Source organism: Calypte anna, chromosome 7 (assembly GCF_003957555.1).
Source record: "Calypte anna isolate BGI_N300 chromosome 7, bCalAnn1_v1.p, whole genome shotgun sequence".
Lineage (NCBI taxonomy): Eukaryota > Metazoa > Chordata > Aves > Apodiformes > Trochilidae > Calypte > Calypte anna.
Genome location: NC_044253.1, coordinates 19,665,449 through 19,688,561, shown reverse-complemented (window position 1 = coordinate 19,688,561; position 23,113 = coordinate 19,665,449). Strand labels below are relative to the sequence as shown.

The window sequence follows — 23,113 nt, the reverse complement described above, 5'->3', positions numbered from 1 at the left end:
TTTTTGAGCTATCCACCTCAATTTAATTTTTTATATGACAAAGCACTGTGCACCTCTGTGCAGATCTATAAATAAAAAGCGGTGAGGTGACATCTTTCACCTGTATCAAATGTATTTCAGACCCTTTTGTCTGGTATACTTGCTGGTATACTTGCTTGTCTCTCAATATCTGTCACCTGTCTCTATTTCCCATGTCCTGTTTCCCCTTTTCTAGCAATTGACAGAGTTTTCAGTGGTAGATGAATCATAATGCACCACTGCATTCTTCTCTATGCCTGCCTCAGTGCTGATGGGTTCACACAAGCAGTGCAGACACACTTTCTTCTGTGGCATATAAGACAAACTGTCTACAAACAGATGCATTTGCTTTCACACATATAAAGTATTGCTTATTTCAAGCAATTTATCTACACATAAGGAGAAAGTTGTGGATCTCATAAAAATCTCTCTCTGAAAAGAAGGCAAGGCTAAAACCCAGGAAGCATCAGTGAGCTGTGATCACTGCCAATTCAAAATTCTCGGTGCTCTAATCAGACCACTTATTAGGTACTGTCTGTAGTGGTATCTAATGTACTTTAAGGAAATGTGTTCGTGTCTGTACATTTGTGTCGTCCTTTTTCAGGAGTCAACTATAGACAGCCACCTGGCAGTAACTTCTGTCAGGACCGCAAACTGGTCTCTTAGCCTGAGCAGTGGCTGACCACACGTCTCTCATGGAGTGAATTGCACTAATTACTCTAGGACACTCAGTGTTTGTTTTCACTCAGCTTTTGTTTTCACTCACACTTGGTATTACTGCACCTCATCCATGTTTTGTGGCTTGCACATTAGCCTGTCTTACTCTATGTATGTATAAATAAATGAGGGTTCTCTATGTTTAGATTCATCTGTGGTATTAGGGTCTCATGGGCAGCACTATACAACCTGGTGATCTGTAGGACTGAAATGTAAAATCAGAATCTAAACAAAGAGAAGACATAAAATACCACTGGAGAAAGACTATAAAACCTTAATTTAGGGTCTTCTTTTTGTTTAATACTTTAATAATGATTTTGTGAGGTTTTGGGTATTGTTTGTTTGGTTTTGGTTGGATTTCTTTTATGTGATCTGTCATTTCATGTACTTTTTTTTTTTTTTTTTTTTTTTTTTATAACAGCATGGTGTAGTGCTGATTGTTATTCCCATTAGGTTTTTCACTTCCTATTTTTTGGAAGTTGTTTGAATGCCAAATAGGAGCAAACATCTGTCAGTTAATAGATAGGAATCTGAAAATGTAATTAAAGGTAGCTACTGTACATGTACTTAAATACTAATTAAATGGCACCGTCTCTGAGATCGTAAGCTGAGTGATTATAACTGGACTTAATTCATTTACAGATCTTAATCTAAATAAGTTTATGTTGCATTCCTAATTCTTATCTAGCATAAAGATAGCTAAGAAACTCACTCTTTTCCAAGATAATTTCTTCTTAAAGTTCCTACAATGTAAACCAAAGCCTCTTGTAAGATTTCCTCTTTCATTATTGGAATGCTATTCCAAATTGGTTTTGAGTTAGTTTGCCAAGTGTTTCATTAGTTTCATGAGGACTTTGCTAATAAGTGCAATGTGGATGTGACACAGGAAACAAGAGTATATTTAAATTTTGCACATCTTTTCATAGAAGAATTTGCATTCAGTTGCTAGGAGCTTAGCCAAACTTTTAAAATATTTGGGTTGAAATGTGGATTAGGATAGACCTTTTAGTTATGTGAAAGCACAGTATTCTTCTCCAACTCATTCCCTGCCGGCCTGCCTCATTGATGTTGCAATATGGATAGTACTCATATAATGTGCAGTTTTCCAATACATCATTTAAAAATGAGCTTCATTCAAGTTTGTGGCACCCTTGCCTGCTGCAAAATTCAAATCTTTCTCTAAATAGGACACTATTGATCTCCTCATATAAGTGATGAACTTCATTGAAACTACAGTATCTCAGTTCACAAATATTAGTGTCTTCACTCTATAACACTTCTGTGAAAGTGTTATTATTATCTTTGTTTTACAACATGGGACTGTGGCAGAGTAATACATGCTCAAAGTGGAGAACAGTTTGGATGGCTAATGTGAAATCATGGAATTGTTTTGGTTGGAAAAGACCATGAAAATCATTAGGTCCAACTCTTAAGCTAGCACACTGCCAAGTTGACCACTAAACATGTCCCTAAACTCCACACCTAAACATCTGTTAAGTACCTTCAGGAATGTCACATGCCACTTCCCTTTGAAACCCATTCCAGCACTCAGCAGCCCTATAAGTAAAGAAATTTTTCCTAGTGTCCAATCCATAACGTCCCCTGGCACTGCTTGAGACCATCTCCTCTTGTTCTGTTGCTTCTTACTTGGATCATTATGAACATCACCCTATTCCTCAAAGGACATAGTCTTTAATATTTGACCAGAGCTGGAGATTTTAAAACTAGAAAGTCAATTTACTTCACTTGTACTTATGAATTCTTAAAACTTCTGCTAACCTAATCCTTTGTGTGTCAGACAGTGCTCAGAATACACAGCAGCTACTTGGGAAAGCTTTGTCTGAAGAAATTTGCCTGGGATCATGCCAGTGATAGAACTAAGAAGAAAATTCAGTTCTCCACTTTGCTTTCTTTAGTGTAAGACCTGGGCCTCCTTTCAACTTCTGTAACAAAGGAAAGGGGGTTTACAAACTTCAAGGTCACTCTCCATGCTGTTGTTTTTCCATCCTCAGAACATCATCTTTCCCTGTGCACTGCCAGTGACAAGATTTGCTTTTTACATCAAAAAAATGCTGATGCTTAATATTTTGCTGATAAGTAGGAGTTAGAAAGATATATGTGAAATTATGTTTCATCTTCTGTCTTATGCCTGTAAAAGGAGTTGTCTTATTTAAATAATATTTAAATCTCATCATCATCTTCGTACTTGAGCTTAGTTTAAAACATCTATTGGTATTTTTACTAGTATCACTTGCAAAATACACATGCTTGGAATCTACATAATGCAGCCCAGGCCATTGTGTATTTTAAAATTATACCAGTGTTTCAGACCCACAGTTAGATACACTGGACTGACCTAATGACTCATTTCAGAATTCTTCTCTGATAATATTTTCAACCCATCATTATTGAAAAAGTTATTTGATAATAGAAGCTGGTAATTCCTGAGTAAACTGGCTTTGTGCTGTTATTTTAACACCAATTTCTCAAACAGACATCTTGTTTAAAGTCATTATGTCTGAAGTTGTCTTCAGATATAACTACATACAGAAATTGCTGGGAAGAGGATGGAGATTGTTAATACAAGAAGCTCGCTTTTGAAAATTTGGAATTGCAGGACCAAGAGCTTTGCTTACAAGGTGGTAAGATGCAAAAGCCTGCTCTGGCAGCTAAACAACCAGGGCACAGTGGCTGTGGTTTATTCAGCCCTGACCATGAGGTCCTACCCTCATGTGGTGACAGATAGCTTTGAACTATATATCGGTCAGGTTGGATGAGGCTTTGTGACACCTGGTCTAGTGGGAGAGGTTCCTGCCCATGCAGGGGGCTGGATCTTCATGATCTTTAAGGTCCCTTCCAACCCAATCCATTCTTTGATTCTATGATCATTATGGCATAGGCATAATGGGAAAACAGACTCCCTCTTTAGAAGGAGTCACATGAACAAGACAAGCAGTGGGCACAAGTTGCTCCTAGTGAGATTCTGTTTGAACATGAGGAATATCTTTCACTGTGAGGACAGTCAGACTTTGGAGTGGTCCCCAAGGGGAAATGGTGGAAAGCTTTAAGTCAGATGGAGTGCAGAGACATACGATATAAGCAATAATATTAGATGGGCTGGAACAGATGATCCTCGAGATCCCTTCCAACCTGACATTCTGTGATTCTTTTCCTGAGTTACTTTTAAATCGTGATCCATTCCTGGCATGGTTTATAGCAGAATTTCACAAGTGGTCCTGCACACCTATGAGGTCAATTATCAGTGCCGCCAGCTCAGGTCAGTATTAACATTTTTTCTTATCTAAATCCATTTAGATGGAATCTGTGTCTATGGCAGCAAAACTGAACTATCTTGATCAGGTTTTATGTATAGAATGTGAGAGGATGGAGGTCAGCCGTTGAGTACATTAATGAGCTCTGTGCTATTAGTTTCTTTTGGGGGGGGGGTTGCAGCTGAACAGTGCATTAGATTAAGGACACGTACATTTAGGGACATAAGACCATATATCCAAGCTATTACATTAACTTAAATTTAGGTCTATGAGAATGAGTGTTCAGACCAGAATAAAGAATTTTTCATGCATTGGGACCATATGGATATGTGGTCAGCTGTGATCCAACTGAAGAAAAATATGATCTAAGATATAAAAGTGTGCAAACTAACTCAGTGTGTGTTTTGATTTTTAGAAATCTCCATAATGTACATCTAATTAATTTATGAAAGTGTCCCACAAAAGCTAGCAGTAAGGCTGTGTCCTACACTTACTTCATTATGAACCACAGTACCACAGGGAGTCATGATCATGGTCATGAAAAGATTGCTCAGTAGTCTTGTGGGTAAATTGATCCATATTTCCTTAAAACCTGACATTTTTGTTATCAATGGATGGCCATAATGGATGGAAAAACTTCAAAGTTACCTATTTTTTAGAAAAAATCAATTATTTTGAATTTGAGTGGCTAATTTGCTTTGCTCATTTTTACCTCATGTGGCCTTTGCCATCTTCTAGTCCTGATTCATTTACCCCTAGGTCACTGGGTGAAGGGAGTACATTAAGTAAGTACAAAAGATGTTCTAAACCTTCAGTATAAGTAGGAAGCAAAGACTGGAGAAACCTGAAGTGTTAGCCAGAATGAACAGTTTCCCTTATCGTTTAAATGGCAGAACTGTAATTTGTAGTTTATTACATCTGAATTGAGACAGTGGTATAGGAGATAGGAGATAGATCAGAGAAGCATAACAAACTGCACCCTCAAGCAGATATTTTACTAGCAACTAGGTTTTAGTCTACCAGTCAAAATTTCTACTGTTTTTCAATTTTATGCAAATCCTCAGTTTTATAAAGCTTTGTCTTTTTGTTTGTATTCATCCTTAGTCACCTTTTATATAAATATAGCCATGCGCTTAAATATATTGTACATTCTACAAAAATTAAAATTAAACATCCTTGCACATTTAGATATACTCATAAAAGAAGGAGGGAACCCTAATGACTTTTCCAGTAACAACCTTCACAAAACTGCCTCAACACTCCAATTGAATGAAGAAGATTTTGTCCTTCTGGGCAACTGTCAGTAAGATGGTTTTAAATTAATATTAGATGTCTTTCAAGCAAATATTTTCTATATCTGCATAAGAAATTCTATTTTCTGTAAGATATTTAATAAGAAATATTTGTGTAGAAGTAGTCCTTCCTCAATAGTGTTTGGAATTATTCACTAGATTGCCAAAAGGAAAAAGCAGTTGTTTAGTCAATGCAGTTTTGCAAGGTGACACAGTTATAGACCTGAAACAGTGTTAGCTAGTTCGATATTATCAAATTTTGTTAAGTTCATGGAACCTTGATTTAATACTGAGGAAAGAAGACTGCGAAATTGAAAATACCTAACTGGTTGCAAATTATTCTGTATTTTGATAAACCAAGGAAAAATAACTTTGTCCTTTAAAATTAAAATCCCAAATTATCTTTGCGATTAATAAATAAAGTATTCTTCTTTCTTCCAGTGAAGCATACACATGTATTCTGTGTGTATACTTTGTCATCAGCTAGAGGTAAGCTTGGTAAAACTCTCTTCTACCAAGTCTACTAATTATCTACCAATAATTAGTGTCACTTATCTCTGTGTCTGTGGCAGTGTTATTGCCATGAAGAAACTAAGGAATTGGTCTAGAATTGGTATTGAAAAGTATCATCCAGTATTTGCAAAGATTTTAAAATTCAGTTGTTTCATGGTGTTGGGTTTTTTTAATGAACATTCTAGCAAATTAACTTTACAGAATATAGAGTGCTCACAGAAGAATATGATTTAAGTTCATACTGGAGGAGAGGGTATTTGGAGAACACATATTGTATAATCAGAAAAATGTTCAGGCAAACATTGAATGAAATCTGAAGCCAAAATATATAGTTTAGGTAATTAGTTTCACAGACTAAATTTTGAATAATAAACATTCACTATGGGAGTGAGTTACAAAAAAATAGAACTATTTGCAGGGATTATTCAGCAAATAGTTGCCATAAATAATAAATATGAGAAAATTGTGATTTACTCATACACATTTCATTCTTAAGTAAAAAAGCAGAAATTGTCAACTAAATTATGAATGGCAAGTAAATTATTAATAATTTCCAACATATACTGTTGAGGGATCATGTGCTGACTTTGAAATGACTCAGAGTGTAGGTATGGGATTTCTTCTTGCTGTTTCTGTGTTTTTCTGACATTATAGGTTCTGAGTTCAAAATACAGATACTACTCACAGGAGTATTAAACCCTGGTAAATCATAAATTCTATGCACCATATTGCTCTGCTAAGAACAGCCATTTGTAAAGACATTTATCTAATATCAATAAAAGGACATGTTTTCCCTCAAGCAAATAAAAGTGCTGGTTAACTGTGCTGGGCTATTTATGTATCTGAAGGCAAGCCTTCAGATACCAAGTGCCTGCTGGAACCCAGGTCAGACTGTAGACAGGTAGTTGGGTCAGGGTGCCTTGTCACACCTAATGACTGAGAGGAGCATGGCCCATGTGTGTTTTTTTCAAGTACCACATAGCATGCTATTTAATTTCTAGTAATAATAGCATGGGTAGCTGTTATTTTTCAGTGTCAAGTTTGAGTGGGCTTTAACAATATGAGCATACAGCTCCCATTTTCACAGAATCACAGAATGGTTGAGGTTGGAAAGGACCTCTGCTCAAGCAGGGCCACCTAGAGTCAGTTGCCCAGGACAGTGTCCAGACAGCTCTTGGGTATCTTCAGGGATGGAGGTTCTACTTCAGATGTAGTTGGGCTTTCATGCCAGAGGGATAAATGCAGCTGGTGGCTTAGCACTGTGTTAATAGGGGTCCCTGGTGGATGCCTAACCATCCTAGGTTATTATTATCTTACTTGTATGCTATGGAGTAAATTAGGTGATATTTGTTGGTTGAAGTCCATTGCAGGGAAAGCAGAACTTTTGTGTTATAAGGAAAATTGCTTTAAGCCTTCTGGGCTTTTACTTAGTTACCTGTAAATGCAGTAAATACATTTCAGTGTTGTAATAATTTCTCATAGTTTATAAAGTTTTTGTGAGAAATAATTCTGGAAATTAGGAAGATATGTATTAGTATTTTATTTATGAAGCGGAGCACTAAAAGAATTCCATTAATTGAGACATACAAAGTGAATGCAAGCTCGCTGAGGCAGAAATGCCTTCTACCTGATTGTAATTCTTCCAGTATGCTACAGAGCATCCTGATCAGGGTACTAGATCCTACATAAGTTTTTCAAGCCACTGCACATATGTAACTAAAAATCTGTGACAATGTTTATCAGAAATTATTTCCAAAATTTCTTACTATCATAATATATCCAGAAATTTGAGCTTTAAAAAAATTAATAAATAGCACAATAGTATTCCTTTGGAAATCTACAGAATATTAAGTTTGTGCAAGAGACTATAAATCCATCTGTGCTCATCAACGACTATCAGATTTTAGGGATATTCTCAGAGTTTCATATCCAATAAAGTGAAAATGTGGTTTTGAAAAGATACTTCTTCCCATATTTCACAAGAACTAATGCTCTTTTTACAAATTACTATATTTCTTTCCTACTCTAGTTCATATACTATTGAGAATAAAATGTGAGTGTTACATACATCTAAATCACACATTTTGAAAAACTGGTAAATGATAGCTTACCACACGTCCTTGGGATTTTTTTTCTCAACTTCCAGAAGCATTTATTCCATGCCAGTCACCAAAAGTCTTTTATAAAAAGCTTCTATTCTTATGCTTTTTTTTTTTTTTTTTAGATATTCCAATTTTTAAGATACAAACACTTTCGATTCCTAGATGAATGTGTTCCATGTCTACTGTTTTGGGTTTCATATCTCTATGCTGTTTGAGAAGGAAACAGCAGTATCACTTGAGATTCTATTGTACGTTCTTCCTGTTATTATGCCAGTCAGCATTTCATTAGGGCTGTTTGAATCCAGTCTTTGATAAGAAGGGTGTATGTTGTTATTGGCAAACTGGAGCCCTGTCCCTGGAAAACCGTTCAATTATTTTTCATCTGTCACAACAGTCTGTGATCAAAATTCCTTTCTTTAAAGGGAAATGCAATATACACAGAACCTATGAACAGGCAAATGTAAACTCTTAGCTTTTAAATATGCATGGGTAGGAAAAAAAAGAGTTTCAATTTAATGCAATTTTAACTAATTCCTGGAGCCACTTCAGTATTAGTGAGCAGGAGAAGCAAAATTGCCTCTTTTGACCACAACACAGAATGTGATAAAAGCTTTGAAGTTCCGGGTAACAGAAACTGATATGTGGAATATCTGGCAAGTTTTCATTTCTCATCTGATAACTGCCAGATGCTGATTTTCTGTTGTGGAATCTTAATGTTCCTACACCAAACAGAAAGAGGGTGATGGAACTGAGATGATCTGGCTGAGGCCAATAGTACAAGGTTCAATAAGGCCAAGTGTTGGGTCCTGCATTTTGGTCACAACTCCAGGCAGTGCTACAGGCTTGGGGAGGAGTGGCTGGAAAGCTGCCTGTCAGAAAAGAATCTGGAGGTGCTGGTGGACACATGGCTGAATATGAGTCAGTAGTGTGCCCAGGTGGCCAAGAAGGCTACCAGCATCCTGGCTTGTATCAGGAATGGTGTGACCAGCAGGAAAAGGGAAGTGACTGTGTCCCTGTACTCAGCACTGGTGAGGCCACACCTTGAGGAATGTCTTCAGGCCTGGACCCCTCACTACAAGAACACTGAGTTGCTGGAACAGGTCCAGAGAACCAAACTGGTGAAGGTTCTAGGCAACAAGAACTCTGAGGAGAGGCTGAGGGAACTGGGAGCATTTAGTTTGGAGGAGACCTTAGTGCTTTCTACAGTTACCTGAAAAGAGGTTGTAACAAGATGGTATTGTCCTCTTCTCTCAAGTAAATAACGATAGGACAAGAAGAAATGTTCTGAAGCTGTACCAAGGGAGGTTTAGAATAGATATTAGGCACAATTTCTTTTCTGAAAGGGTGGTCAGGTACTGGAACAAGCTGCACAGGGAGGTGGTGGAGTCACTGTATTCAAAAAATGTGTATCTGTGGCACATCAGAGAGTATGGTGGGGGTTTTTTCTGAGTTGACAGTTGGACTCGGTGATCTTGGAAGTCTTTTCCAACTATGACAATTCTGTGATTGTGTGATTTTATGTACTTTGCATTATTTTGCCTCAGTCACAAACCATTAGATGTAAAGTTAAATACACATCTGTTGGTGCTTGTAGTGAAATGAGGCAATCAGGTGTTGTTAATTATGAGGTGGGAGGTGTGAGCCTGTGTTAAGCCCACCTGTGCACAATTAGGGCTGACCCCAGCTGTGCATGAGCAGGACTGGGCAACCAATAAAAAGGGAGCTTCCGAATGCATTCTTAGCTCACTCTTGAGCAGCCGGAGGAGGAGGTGGTGGTGGTGGTGGTGGTGGTGGTGGTGGTGGTGGTGGTGGTGGTGGTGGTGGTGGTGGTGGTGGTGGTGGTGGTGGTGGTGGTGGTGGTGGTGGTGGTGGTGGTGGTGGTGGTGGTGGTGGTGGTGGTGGTGGTGGTGGTGGTCAGCTGAGTCTGGAACAGAAGCACCGAGTCTAAGGGTAGCAAGATTGGAGCACTGTTTGTGCACCTTGGCAAGAACACCTGTTTGACTTCAAAGTGCCGCGCCCCAAGAAAGGTTAGTATGCTACAGGTGATTTGTCAGAAAACCTTCAGATAACATCTTAAATTTCTGCCACTGATCTTGACAGAGAGTTGTTTCTGTTCCTGCTTTGAGACATTCATCTTCACCTCTGAACAAATTAAACTGTTTACCCACCTCTGCGGATAATAGTAAGAATCATTTTAGACAAAGACTAACACAGTTTCCAATATGGAAGATCAAAATGCCAGACTATATTGAATTGTAAAATTATAGAAGACTGTACGATTTCATTCTGGGTATTAGTAGTTACCTCTGTTTCCGTTATAGTGTCTCTGTACATAAGACCCAACTACTTAATTAGTAGTTACTTGCCAAGCAAAAAGTGGTGCCTCTCCCAGTGCTACCACTGACATCTGTACCCAATGAAACTGTAAGAACCTATGGCAATTTAGATTTTGGAAATGGGTTTCTAGTGGCCACACTCAAATCTGGCTTGATGGCCAATGTAAGAAATTTGAATAATTTACTTTATTTTGGAAGTATTATACCTTGGGAGTTTTAATTCATGGAAATTAGGTTATTCATGCTTATACTTGATAAATTGTGTGAAGAGATAGTAAATGCAACACCTGTATGTTTCAAATTTTGCTAGTTTTTACATTTTAGCCTTCAATAAGTTGCCAGCTAAGTGAATGAACTGCTGAAAAAAAAAAAATAATAGGCAGACTTCCTTTTGAGAGGCTGCTTTTCCCAGCTTCCACTGGAGAGCTTTTTGAGAGGCTGCTTTTCCCAGCTTCCACTGGAGAGCTTTTTTTGGATTCTGCTATAGTTTTCTTGAAATTATTCAGCTCCCTACATAATGATTTGGTTTTGAAAAACTGACTAATTCTCATGGAGAAAAAAAAATCTCTTTGCTTTCCTTGATGCACTTTTCAGGGACAGGATATCTGTGGCATTCTGGAATCCTGAATTTCACTGCCTCTACTGTATGCAGGAGGTATACAGGTGGCACTTGTTTCTATCAGTGCACACCTGACAAGACCTTTTTTTAAAAAAAACAAAATAATTGTCAGAAATGGGGTATGAATGTTTCTGGTTTATAGTTTCTGCCTGAAAACTATAAAAACAACAGCTAGCCAAGGTGTCAATTTTATGAATAAGATACGGGGATATATAAGATATAAGGATATACTTTAAGTGTTTTTGATGTTTCCATTAAAGGAAAATGCTGTGACTTGACTGCATAAGATAAGATATTTAAGATTATCAATGTTTCTTATATATTTAATCTGATAATTTAATAACATATCTAATGGAAGTTCTTGCAAACATTTTTTGTTCTTACGAGAATTTTCCAGTCTAGCTCTTTGTGTTCAGGAATGACTGCATTAGACTTGTGCTGTTCAGACTATGAGAACAGGCAGAGAAGAGGCTGTCTCAGTGTCTAGCCTTGAATTCTGAACCCTGTACACAAGATGAGATGAGAGGATGAGAGTTTAGTTATCATTTGCAAATAGTTTTGCAGTGCAGACGTGATCTCAAAAGGTTAGTGTTGTGAGATCTCACTGCTGAATCTCCCTGCTTTAATTTAAGGTATTTCCACTGGGAATGCAGCAGTCAGCTTTTCTCTTTTGATATTTACTTATTCTGTGATTTAAACCTTCTAACATGTCATTTTCCTCACGTCTTCAGAAACTTCAGTGATGGCTTTTTCCCTTCTGCTAAAACTTTGTGATTCTAGGATCTTTTTTTCTGTTGTATAAGTTGGCATGCTTCTAGTGAACTTCTTGGAAGATTCATGGCCGCTTTACTCATTCAAATTTCCTCAAGGTTTAAGTGTAATACTGACTTGTCACAGTTCTGTGATGAAAGAATCACCAAGGATGGAATGATATTCACTGTCAATTCCCAGATTTCTTTGTTATTACGTATCTTGAGAGTTTTAGATAAATGGGAGACATTACAATTGCAGTAAATAATACCATAGCACTGAAATAACTTAAAATTATTTATAGAGCTCTATTATATAGGAAGGTCAGGATACAACATTATCCTTCCTCTTGCTGTAAGAGAGATTGTTGTCTATTCTAAGATTCCTACAAAACTGTTAAAATACCAACGTAATTGAACAAAAAGGGTATTTTGAATACTGTAGTGTCTTAAACAGAGCTACATGAACTAGTTCTTTAAAGTAGATTTTATTGCCACCTTCAAGTGTTGGTGAATTGCAGTTGATGAGTTACTCAATATCTAGCAGTTGGCTCATGATACGTTTCTTTGTGTTACTTTGCCTAATTGTCTAATTTGCATTCTTTTCAAATTGACATCTCTCCATTTTGCTGTTTCAAATGGAATAAAAAATTTCCAGTTGGTAAGGAAGTGCTGGCAGAAGCGTGGGTAACCAAACTGCTGAGTTCTGGATGCTTTCTCCTGGGTTCTACCTCATCCCCTGCCCCATAGTTTTTGCTTTCTCCACATCTATCTCCTTGACTTATTTATTTTTGGTTAAATATTAAAACTAACTGTACCAAAATACTTTGCTGCTCCAAATTGCTACATGCCATAGTAATGGATTTGCAAAAAAATTTTTTCAATCATGTAGTAATAGTTTTTAAAAATACAAATGGTCATTAAATTAATAGCTAGCAAAGTTAAAGGATTGTACAGCAAAAGGTCAGAATAATTGTGGTACTGGGTGTACCTCTCAAAAGGTTAAATCATCCATTTTAACTTCAGTGGCATTTTGGTGGCCTTTTAGAGAAGCAAGCAGGTCAGAACTGGTGCAACATTAAAATATGCTTCACTTGGATTTTAGAATACTTGGGAAGAAAACGATGAAGGAGTTTGTATATTCAGATTACCATATAATTTAACAGTAGTTTCCCTACATTTTTCTGAAATTCATTGGGTTTTCTTGGCAAGGTTCTTGTGGAAAAAGGAGAAACTGTGATTTTCATTATTACAACTTGACATTTATTTTCCCATCAGAATGTGGCACTATGATCTTAGGATAGCAGGTTTTGGTTCAGCAGACACTAAATTCTGGGAAAAATAATTAGCTGGTTGCTCAACTAGGCCGCACAATCCTTAAGAAAACTAGTGAGATTTATTTTTTAAAATAAGGCCTTGTTGAACTTGACTAGTTCTAGTTAATTTCAAGCTTGATCGCTATAAATTGTTGCAGGTGCTTCTGTTTTGTTTTTCAGAAGAAAAGTATCAGTTAAAGTATAAGCAAATAATCATTCTAAGAGATCCTAAAAAGTGTAGATATGTATCTGTTTATCAGGAATAAATTAACCAACAGGACCAAGAAAGGATAAAATGTCCTTTAAAAATATATACATTCTCCTTTCCAGTAAAACAATTGAATTGGGCTTCAACAGTCAGACAAGTCCTTGTCTGGACTCTAGGCAGGAATAAAGAAACTTTATTGTTAAGATTTAAAGAATTGTAGCAGTTGTTGACATATACTACTCCAATATTGGCATTTTGTTAAAAAGGAGCAAATACTGCACCCAGCTGCAGAGATCTCAATCAGGCTTGAAGGAGACCAAGACAGAAAAGAAATGAGACCAACAGTTTTCTGAGGTCATAGAATTTCTTGTAATCACACTGCTGTCTTGAATGATATTTAGAGGACCTTTCTAAACTCTCTGAGCTGTCGTCATATTTTTTGTAATTCCAGTTGTGGTCTGCCTGAAATGTTGCTGATATTGGAAAGCTTGGAACGGATTAGCGCTGATTACACATAAAATCCAATACACATGTCATAGTACCAGTGGCAAATAAATTTCAGTGCTTACTGAGGCATTTTAATTAGAATTTTGTGTACAGTTAAGAACATCTTTGCTTATGCTTGTTTTTTCCCTAGCCGATTCTGTGTCTGCATCCTGTGTCACTAAGGACTCAAAATTTGAATAATTTTCCTGGATAAACATTGCACTTATATATATAAAAATAAATGATTTCTTAGGTTACTTTTGGAAAGGCTGTTCATTCTTCTTGGATGAATGCTGTAGCTATACTGCATGGAAGAAAAAGGCAGTGAATGCAAACATCCTGTACAAATCTTCTGTGTTAAGTGCTCTCTGATCTTACTTGGACCCCAGCCCAACGATGGGTAGTTGGGACTGCTGGGAAACTGACAATGATTTGAGTTCTTTTGTGTGTCTGACTGCCTCTCTCTGTGTTTACCTATGATTTCATGGATTTGAGTTTGCATGGGCTACAAGCATGCATGTGGCAAATGGAAGTCTGCGTGCAACCTCAGCAAACAGAAAAAGTAATTTTTCCTGATAATCCAACAGATCAATAAGAAGCCTGTAAAAGCAGCAGGGAAAATGAGACATGGGAGGAGCCTCTTGACTCAGGACAACTTGGTCTTCATGGCTAGGAGGAATCTCTTCTAAGTAGCTCTAGTTTACCAATATCTGCTTGAGGGTGGGGAGGCTGTGCAGAGGGATCTTGTTAGGGCTACATGATCAATATGCCAAGGCCAATTGTACGCTTCAACCTGACAAAATGTCAGTTCCTGCACTTTGGCCACAACCCCCAGCAGTGCTACAGGCTCGGGGAGGAGTGGCTGGAGAGCTGCCCAGCAGAGAGGGACCTGGGGGTGTCTGGTGATTGACAGCTGGATGAACATGAGCCAGCAGTGTGCCCAGGTGGCCAAGAAGGCCAATGGCATTCTGTCCTGTACCAGGAACAGTGTGACCAGCAGGACCAGGGATGTGATCTTACTCTTGTACTCAGCCTTCATGAGGCTGCACCTCAAGTACTGTGTCCACTTTTGGGTGCTGCAGTATAGGAAGGACATTGGGATGCTAGAAAGGGTGCAGAGAAGGGCAGCTAGGCTGATAAGGGGTCTTAAGAGGAGAGGCTGAAGGAGGTGGATATTAGGAAATATTTATTCACCAAAAGACTGGTGAAGCATTGAAACAGGTTGCTGAGGGAAGTGGTGGTGCTTTGGAAGACAGTTTAGTGGTTGTGGTGGTGTAGGGCTGATGGTTAGACTTGATGATCTGAAAGATCCTTTCCAACCTTGATGATTCTAAGCCCATTCCCATGATATTATGTTGATGGTGTCAGCAAATAGAGAACCAGGTCTGTTTATCCTGGGAAGGAACAAACTAAGAAATCTGTTTTTTTAATTTTATACAGTAATATGGAACTCTATCTGCACCTTTTAGCAAGAAAACTTTAGTCTGAATGTGAAGCCTATTTGCTGTCTTTTCTGTCTTTTACATCACACCCAATTAGGGTTCCTGAGTTTAACCTGATGTTAAATTCAGATGATCCATTAAAATGCATGTCCAAAAATACATGGCTATCTATAGCACAATCCAATTTTTCTGTGAATGGCAGGTACGGTAGTAGACGAGATGACTTGTTGGAGGACTCAGATTGAGTCTCAGAAATGAGATTTGAGAGAGGGGACTATCAAAGGTGACTAGGATTACAAGAACAGTAGCTTCAGTAAATGAAAGATATTGATTGCATGGGGTGTGAGAGGTTGTATCTGTCTGGTGTACAATGCAAAAAATCCCTACAATTCTGGCAGGATACCACATCCAGCTCAGCTTTAGAAAACATGAAGATTGACATCTTCACTAGGTACAATCTTGCCATGAAGAGCAAAGACATATGGCACCTCAACACTTCATCCTTCATCTCTCACTCAGGTTCAGTATCCAGCTATTTTCCCTCGACAGTTTTCCTCTATTTCCTACCATCACACCAAAATCAGCATATCAGCAAAGCAAATTTCATTCTCCCTTACTCATGCTTCACTGCCAGGTCAGTTGCTGTCTGTGCAGTTCTTTTTCTGACCTATTATGAGTGAGCAGTTTCCATGATGTTTACTGTTTTTTTCTTTATTACCAAAACATCCTTTGCTCATTTTTCTCACTTTATGACCTTTGTAATTTCTTGAAGACCAAGCTCTTTTCCAGCTCCATCCCCTCAACATATCACACCTGTTTGGTGCGGCTGCATTTGCCTTAGTTTTCCTCTGCTGCCCTTCTCACTGCTTGTCAATCCTATCTCCTTCCTGCTTCTTTGATTTCTCTGTTCTTTTCCATTTTAGATAGAATAGAATCTTTCAGTTGGAAAGGATCTGCAAGGTTAATCTGATCAAACTGCCTGACCAATTCAGGGCTGACCAAATGTTAAAGCATGCTATTAAGGGAAGTTGTAGAGAACCATGAGGACTCCCCTCAGTCTCCTTTTCTCCAAATCAGACAAATTAGGTCTCCGTTAATATTTCTTATATCTTCTCAGAATTAAATTTTCTCTCTGCTAACTAAACACCTATCTCCTGTGACCATTTTTTCGTTCTTTTATACCTAGCCTAAAAACATCCTATTGCATGTTCTTCTGTTCCCCTCCCTGCATCTTAACAATACTTGCAAATAGATTTTTGGAAGGGAAGGAGCAGGAGAGATCACTTCAACCCCTCTTTTAGCATTTTATTGAATTTGAAATACTTCCAGAGTCACAGAGAGCAGGAGACAGCAGAGGATGACTGTTATTTATGGGAACCAAAATATGGAGTGGGCATGAAATTTCCCTTTCAAAGTGAAATGAGAATTAATAGACAACAAAGAGAGATGCTGCTTAAAATAGGTAGTAGCATGGTGGCTAAGGTGATGTCTGGGAGAGAAAGAGGTGAGGTCAACATTAAGGCAGAGACAAAAGAATATTTTTTTCCTAAAGTTAGACAGACATCTAACTAATGGCTGGTGGGGAGGACAGGAAGGCTGATAGTCAAGAAGCTGACATACCAGTAGTTCTATTTTCACTGAAAAAACAATGAGATTATTCTCAGGTTGCAATTCAAATGTCATTAGAGAGACTAGAATGAAGTTTCTAATTTGTTTGAGATTTCTTACTCAGCTTTACTGAGGTTCACTGGATATGCAAAGCGTCAGTGTTTTTTATAGTTTGTCCAAATAGATCCTTTCAGAACTTTTCCTTTTCACCTGGATGTGATTTTTTTTGACTTTTTCCTTAACCACTGCATTAGATATATGAAGTGTTTCCCTTCTTGAATGTAAATATTCTTTCCCTATATTAATAATCTGTTCCAGCCTCAGGTCCCTGGTTAAATCTGTTTGTTGAAAGAGCACTAGCATTAAATCTCATTAAACTGGAGATTAGTGGTTAGTTGGTGTTTTGAATGTGCTGCATATTTTAAGAAATTCTTTCTAGTTGGCCTAACAGCATATGTTGTGCTGCTTATTAATTGTGATATAACTAACACTACAGCTATCACTGAGAAGGTACTTTGTATTAAAATATCACCTCCTTCCAGGCACTTAAAATCTTTCTGTCTGCAAAATGATTTTTAAATTTTTCTGTTATTTTTTTTAGCTCACAAGCAGGGTTCTTTATGGTTTTGGGTGGCTTAAGGCTTCTTAACTCCACCTCCTCCACTCAGCACAGAAAAGCCCCAAATCCATTTCTCCTCATTCTGCTCACTACATAAACTTCCAGATATTTTAATTGGTTTTCAGATAAAAGAAAACAGATTTTACAGAAGAAATACATTTTTATGAGTCTGAAGAAGTTTATTTTAGAAAGAAACTGGAAAATTCAGCACGGCAATCAGAGAGGAAAGTTAGGACAACTATTCAACAAATAGAATGCCAAAAGTGGCAGAATGGGTTTTCCATGACCATGTAGCTTTGTTAAATTGAATGTTTGGAATATAACTTCAAATAAATGTGTACCTGCTGCAGGATTATTTAGAATGAGATGTAAAAAGTCCTATGTCTAGAGCTTAATGAAGCATTCCAGGAATTCAGAAAATGGCGATGATCTATAGAGACAAATTATTTTTCAGCTCCCAACTCCTAACTCTCCAGTTAGAAAAGCCAAGATACCACAAGAGTTGCATCCTAAAAAAAGGTTAATTTTTAAAATATTCTGCAGGGCCAGCCTGTTCTTTCTTTTCTCTTGAAGACCTTGAGTGCACAAGAATCCCAAGATAGATATTTTTAGCCAGTACTTTCACTGCTGGAGCATGTAAAGGAGACCAAGATGTCATTAACTACTGGCTTTTTATAATCTGTATAGTAGCCTCTACAGGTGTGTTGCTGCAATCCTGTAGGCTTACTGATTTAGTTCTGGTCAAATTCTATCAGGTTGTTCTAGCTGACTGAGCTGTCGGACTTTTAGAAGTTGGATTTCTTCATTCTGTCTTTGTAGAGAAAAAATTAATCCTTTTCAAAGGTACAGAACTGCACCATGCTATATTTGTACTGAAGTACTTAGTCTGCATCTCTTCCCTCCCTTCTTCCCAGATACAGTTAATCAGTCCCATACAACTTAGAGTTCACTGGTCTTACCATTCTTCTACCCATGAAGCACAAAAAAATCTTGTAAAAACAGAGTCCTCGTGCTTCATTTGAACAATTTAATCTGCACTGATGCTAAGTGGACAACGTGAGCATTTAGGAGCTCAGCAGAGTCAGTCCCTCCAGGCTGAGGGATGTATGTGCCTGTTGAGACACTCTCATTGCATGAAGGTTCAGCTGCTGGAAGGGATATGATTCATCCTCAGAAGTGGTTGTAGTTTTTGAGGTTAATTGTCTTCAATTGAATCTGCCTCTGCACTTTTGGATTAACCATGGAAATATGTTCATTTGGATTTGCTCTCAAACTTCTAATTCTTGGTTTTAAAAAGCAAAAGGAATTGCATGAAAATCCTGCATTGTAATTACTACTGGCATTTAAAGTAAGGAATTCAAATTCTGTTTCAAAGATACGGTTTTTTTTAACAGAAACTTGGCCATAATATGTGTGTATATATACATATATATATATTTACCTCATAGCAGAAATACAAGAGCTGGAAGATACTACTGGTGTGTTTAGACATAAAAGAAAGCTTATGGGAAACATGAAGACATGATACTAAAATACATCACAAAAATGTAAGAACAGAAAATCAGACAGAGTTGCTTGGAGTTTTTCAAGTACCTTGACTTCTTAAAAAGGGATGTACTGAGCTATAATATCTGTACGCATATGTATAAGAATTCATACAGTCATACATGTGAATTAATTCTGCCTTGCCCAGTAAATACATTCTTATGAACTGCTGCCAGGGAAGCTAGGGATAAAATTCCCATTAATATTAATGACAGTGAAATCAGACCTTAGTTGTACTTTGTCATAAGTATTTTCCAATTTTGGGCATTAAGATCAGGGACGTATGCTTATAGTGAATTATTTCTGCATTGTCATAGTCTCTGAACTCTATTTAGCATTATCTTGAAGTGTTTGGTAATTATTGTCACCACTGCTCCATTTGAAGGTTTAAGGAACATATATTTAAAGGATTAAGTCAGTGTTACTCTGAAAGCTTGCAGCCACCTGCCTGTTCCACAAAACCCAACCCTCTTGCTTGTAACAAATACCTGTTTGGTTCCATAGCTGAATGCTATTAAAAAGAGATCACTTGCAGTTTCCTCCCTACCTGAAATCAAAACACCAATGTTTATGGAAACAGTAAGCCTGTGGCAAGTCCTGATGCTGCATGAAGGGAGACTGACCTATGGGGCTATGGAAAGTTGTACCACAGTACATTTGGGAGTCTGTTTTACTCTCTCTTAAAGGAACTACCAATTAAATAAAGAAAAAAAATTTGTACCCTTTCTATTGTTCCAGTTGCTATATCCTAGTCTAGTCAGTTAAAGTCTATGTCCATGTCTTTGTCACATCACCTTCACACAAAGAACTCCCAGATTAATTTATTTGGGATGGAATACTTGCATGGGGTCAAAGTGGGTTTGTTTTCTGTATGAACTTGAAAGCACTTAATGTACCTTACTTTCTAGTTTCTTGTGTGGTGGAGAAAAATTTTATTTTCTTTCTTTTAAACAAGAGAGATAACTTGAACTAAATTTTTTAAATACAAAATTGTAAAATTTTGAAGGGGGACTTAAGCAGGGGACCAGTATTTTCAGGAAATGTTTTTCTTGCAGAATATTCTGTTAACCCTCCCAGTAGATGTTTGTTGCCTCCATACAGGCAAAAAAGGTATTTATGCATGTTACCATGGCATCATCACCACTTGAAAATATTTGCTGTGGTTGCTTTCTCTCTGCCAGGAAGGAAGGCTTGTAGGGAGAGAGAGTGTATTTTGCTAAAACCAGCTGATATGGATGGGTAGAATAGATGTGCTTTGGGGAATAGAAAATATTCTAGGTTTGTTGATTTTCTTTTTCCCAGCTGTGTCAGTTGACCCAACAGAATACGTTCTGTCTACAAAATTTGCCTCACCTGTGACGACTGTGTCAGCCACAACTGAATATCTGATAAGGGGAAGTCCCAGCAGTGTGCATTAATTTATAGCAAAGCATGGTGTTTTCACTGAGAATGCTTTATGTCATGTTATTAGATTTGTAATAATGGGGATACATTTAAAGGCACTGTGCTAGATATCAGTTGGAAAGTTTTCCGGGGATTACAATTTAAATGAAAAATGACAAGTTCCAAAGTTATAATAGACTTTGTAATAAGGAAAATCAGGCCCATAATGTCCATTAATGTAATTCAACTGCAATGAGGAGAAAATATACTTCAAATTATTTATCAAAAATTAGGTTTTAGATAAGAGTAATGCAAGGCTACTCAAAGTAATTACTATTATTTTCTTATCAAGACGTGTAATTTTATTTCACACTGTATGTTCCAGAACTATAGACTTGGGGGTTTTTTTGCAATTTTTACAGGACCCACCTCAAAGCTACTATTCTTCAGCTCCAGTAAAAATTACAATAAATTTTACATTTGCAGGTCAGGACATGATAGTGACTGAATTTCTTTTTTATACACAAGTCATAATCATCTTCTTAAAAAATGGAATTGTTGATAGTTACATAACAAGAATGGTTTATTACTGACTGTCATGTTGATAGTTGAAGAAATTCATCAGCTTATGCACTCTTTCTAATTAAACAATCTGTTACATTAATTTCTATACAGAACAGGAAAAGTAACTATTTTATTTTCCAGTTTTGCAAATGATTCTAGAATACTGGCATAAAAAGCACAATCATACTGGAAGAAAAACTTTTGAAAAGGAAGCAGAATTTAACAAAATCCTGCAAGTGGGGAGTTTGGTTATAGTTCTGGGAAATAGTGAATGAACTGGGTTTGGACATCTAGAAGCCAAAATAGAAATCGCAGCTATAATTGCAACACATAAAAGTTCTAGGGAAGTTTCCCAGGGGCTTGTATAGAGATAGACTCAAATCTTGGATTGCCATTTTAATTCAATGCTTTCTCAGTACACATTCAAAACTTAAAATATTTGTCTGCCTTTGTTCAAAGATGATAGCAACAACAGCCTACAAGTTGAAGCCCTACAACATGAGCACTAATAGTGCTCAAAAAAGGTTGTTATTATCTGGCAGAGACTCAAATATCCTATGTCAAGGCTACAAACTATTTCTGCTTCTTTTCAGAATAGAAATTATAAAAAGCCATACCTTTTTGGGGTGGAGATCCTGTTGCATCCCTAGATGCAGGAACAAGAAGCAGATGAGCCTTACATTCTTTTCTCCTAGGCAGCAGGAGAAAAACTGGTGATGTAAATAGGTTTGCTATCCCTAACTTCTAGAGTAATTATCGAAGTAGCAATAATGCCTAAGAAAAAACCTCAAACCTCACAACTTGTCTTTAATTGTTACTGATGCTGTTTTGAAATCATTCTCTAATGTACACACGTGGTTAGAGAATGACAGAGAATCACAGCCAAAACAAACCTTCAGCAACAGAGGAAAATAGATTGTAATCTTGGAAAGGCAAAGGTCAGTTTTGCAACATGGCAGAGCAGGGCTCAGTCAGTGAGGAGAGGGGGGAAGGCTTGGAAGGGAAGAAAAATGTAGGGAGTGGTCAGTCAGTGCCTGCCAGGAAAGGGGGGTGATAGGTATGGCTTCCTCTTTTCCTTTTCTCTGTACAAACTGCAGCCTGTCCTGTTTCTGAGAACCAGACCTTTCTTGCAGCCAAGCAGGCTGGATCTCCCCCTGCAGCACCTAGCATGAGTCCAGCTTAATTACCAGAGCTGTTAGCTCAAGCCCATGAATTTTAGTCAACCTTCTGCTATAGCTAAGGGTGATAAAATGCCATGATGAAATCCATTCCTATGGACTCCCCCAGAGCATTCTGAGAAGGTCCCGGGAAGCAGGGCTTTCTGGTTCTGCCACCAGCCCCAAGAAGTGAAGGAGGTAGAGGCAGTACAAGTGTGCCATCTCTACAGGTTAACTGTGGCTCCTCCTTGCTGAAAGGACACGATGGCCAAATGTCAGCAGAGGAGGGTTGTGCAAGTAGGGAGCAAGTGTTCAGAGCCATTATCCATTTCTCTCAGCACATCAAAAGCAACAAGCTTTCAAGTGAACAGCTGACTGTTCTATGCCAACACCTAGCCCTGAACCTGTGGCTTTTTCACACTGGGAAGGTTTGCAGATCTCTTCATCCTGTCATTAAAATGCTCACAAGTAAAGTGTTAGCTATTTATCTGCTTTCTAAAGAAATCAGAGCTGTGCCAAAAAAATTGTGCTGGCATTTATTTTCACTACTCTGTATGGTACAACATAACTCTTCTATAACAATTAATTTATCCCTAAGAAATGGAAATGAATAAAAGAATGAATGTAGGTTATGGAATATTTCTCTTCTCTCTTTTCCTTGGAACTGCCACGATTAAGAGACAGGCCTTAATTTAACTGTTCTGAGTTTTCTCCCTCAAGTTATATCTGGTTTGTGTTTTCCTGGTTGTGGTTTCCAAAGACCTTATCTACTCCTGGCACAAATGTAAATATTTTGTTGTCTTCTGTATTAGGTGTGAGTGCTTTATAGAGATTACATGAAAAGGTGCATGGAATATGATATTAGCATACAGTCCTTGCCATTGTGGCATCTTCATTAAAAGCACTTTTTCTGAGAATTTTGTACAGTGCTTATTCCGCCACAGACATTTACTACCCAAAAAAATATCCCACAAACAACAAAAAAACCAAAAACCAACCAAAAAAAAATTCAGAAAGCCAAACAGCAATCTTATTATTACTTGATTTGTAAAGAGGGATAAAGATTGTGGCTCAATGATTGACTTATACATCCTGCACAGCAGTTTGTAGCATGCCCAGAATCTGGAGCAACTGGGTTAACTTTTGCCAGTATGCATGAAAACACAC

The 23,113-nt window shown here is 37.6% G+C and overlaps 1 protein-coding gene across 2 annotated transcripts in view; it reads right to left on the bottom strand.

The window, feature by feature from the left end:
- B3GALT1 (beta-1,3-galactosyltransferase 1) overlaps window positions 1-22,057 on the bottom strand; it is an 89,506-nt gene extending 67,449 nt beyond the window's left edge. The window contains exons 1-2 of one of the 2 annotated variants that reach the window (XM_030454627.1): window positions 22,014-22,057; window positions 21,407-21,435 (exon numbers count right to left, since the gene is read on the bottom strand). The gene's annotated coding sequence lies outside the window, so the exon portion shown is untranslated. Of the gene's footprint in view, window positions 1-21,406; window positions 21,576-22,013 lie in introns of those variants that run through there. The other variant, XM_030454626.1, reaches the window with a different exon arrangement.
- Between the last annotated feature and the right edge of the window lie 1,056 nt (window positions 22,058-23,113).